Source organism: Dendrobates tinctorius, unplaced genomic scaffold (assembly GCF_039654945.1).
Source record: "Dendrobates tinctorius isolate UK_male_01 unplaced genomic scaffold, ASM3965494v1 ptg000456l, whole genome shotgun sequence".
Classification (NCBI taxonomy): Eukaryota; Metazoa; Chordata; class Amphibia; order Anura; family Dendrobatidae; genus Dendrobates; species Dendrobates tinctorius.
The window spans coordinates 1,545,263-1,547,583 of record NW_027362118.1 but is presented as its reverse complement, the minus strand read 5'-3'; positions in this window follow the sequence as shown (position 1 = coordinate 1,547,583).

The window sequence follows — 2,321 nt, the reverse complement described above, 5'->3', positions numbered from 1 at the left end:
TGAGTCCACGGTGGCGTAGTGTGTTACTTATGGTAGGCCTTGTTACATTGGTCCCAGCTCTCTGCAGTTCATTCACTAGGTCCCCCCGCGTGGTTCTGGGATTTTTGCTCACCGTTCTTGTGATCATTCTGACCCCACGGGGTGGGATTTTGCGTGGAGCACCAGATCGAGGGAGATTATCAGTGGTCTTGTATGTCTTCCATTTTCTAATTATTGCTCCCACAGTTGATTTCTTCACTCCAAGCTGGTTGGCTATTGCAAATTCAGTCTTCCCAGCCTGGTGCAGGGCTACAATTTTGTTTCTGGTGTCCTTTGACAGCTCTTTGGTCTTCCCCATAGTGGAGTTTGGAGTCAGACTGTTTGAGGGTTGGAACAGGTGTCTTTTTATACTGATAACAAGTTTAAACAAGTGCCATTACTACAGGTAATGAGTGGAGGAAAGAGGAGACTCTTAAAGAAGAAGTTACAGGTCTGTGAGAGCCAGAAATCTTGATTGCTTGTTTCTGACCAAATACTTATTTTCCACCATAATATGCAAATAAAATGAAAGAAAAACAGACAATGTGATTTTCTGGATTTTTTTTTCTCAGTTTGTCTCCCATAGTTGAGGTCTACCTATGATGTAAATTACAGACGCCTTTCATCTTTTTAAGTGGTGGAACTTGCACTATTGCTGACTGACTAAATACTTTTTTGCCCCACTGTATGTATGAAAACCAGGAGAAAGAATAAGAGCATGCGATAAATGGCATATAAAATAGTCACATTTTATTAGAATAAAGTACTACAGATAATACATATGTAACAATGTGCTAGTCAGACAGAATAGACGGTATCAACCCAAAATACCCTACTCCTCCACCAAGGTGGAAAGGTAGCCCCAGTGTGCTGCATCCCCATATGGGCCCATGTCCTGCAAGTAATAGTATCATAGAAGCGCCCAAACAGTAAGTCCAAGATTAAATATCCAGAGGTGAAGGAGGAGTAGGGTATTCTGGGTTGATACCGTCTATTCTGTCAGACTAGCACATTGTTACATGTGTATTATCTGTAGTACTTTATTCTAATAAAATGTGACTCTTTTATATGCCATTTATCGCATGCTCTTATTCTGTCTCCTGGTTTTCACAGTGTATTTTGAGCTTGTGCAATTGGCGCTGGTGTTTGGGTTGCTCTTCCCCATCTCCATTACGGCACATTATGTCCAAGAGATTTTTGTTGCCAATACATCTATGTATGGATTTATCTTACACTCAATAAATACGGTGCACTTATCTCATCCCCACCTTGATAGTGACGCTCTCTTAGGATACATGTTACTCTATGATGGCACTTTTGCACATAGCCACGAGATGGCGCTACAACATTTGACATTTGCCTGAATTTTTATATCTACACATGATTTACACAAATTATATTTTCTTGTGGTAACTCTATACTATTTACCATTAGAAGCTGTGTATTTTTGTAATTATCTGTATGTATACATGATTGATTACTTCTGTCTCTGTAAAAACAATCCCCTTTAATCCTTTCTGACATTGGGTGTAAATGTACTTCCTCCCTTTGATGTGGGCTCCGGCGGTGAGCTTACATCTTTTACGGCACATGTCAGCTGTACTGAACAGCTGCCATTTGCCCCTAACAGCGGCATTTAAAGCTCACTTCCAGCAAGCATGCCGGAAATCCCACCCATCGATGACCTCATCACATGATCATGGGTCACCGATGGGTTGGCATGAAAACCAGAGGTCTCCAGCAGACCTCTATGCTTCTGACTTCCGTAATGCTGTGAGCGCCGCCCGCTAGGCAAAACTGCATGGACCAGGGATCGTCCCGCCGAACTCCCGCTCTCCTATTAACATGGGCAAAACGATACTCAGACAACACAGGGTGAGGGTAAAACAGTGTGGACAATGCTTTATTGTACCACAGAACAGGCAGATAACACATAGAACATGAAGAAGAGATGAGGTGGCACTCACCAGTGTAAAAAGTCTGTTCTTTATTGATCAAGCAGTTCACAGCATGTCCTCAGGGAGATGGAGTATGTGAGTGACGACGGCCATTTTGCGCTTCTACGGGTCCACACTTTCTTTACTTGGTGTGCACCCAAAGTGTCCAGTTACATGATCAAGGACAAGCGCACAATAAAAGTCAATATTACCGGCTTACACAAACAAGTCTGTTTTCTTGACCAACTAGAAATCAACACTTACATTTAAAGCCAACATACAGATAACATTCTATTATTCTTCATTTGCTAAAAAATAGTCGTCTGGTTAATTAAGATACAATGCTGTATGGCTTCACAATGCCAA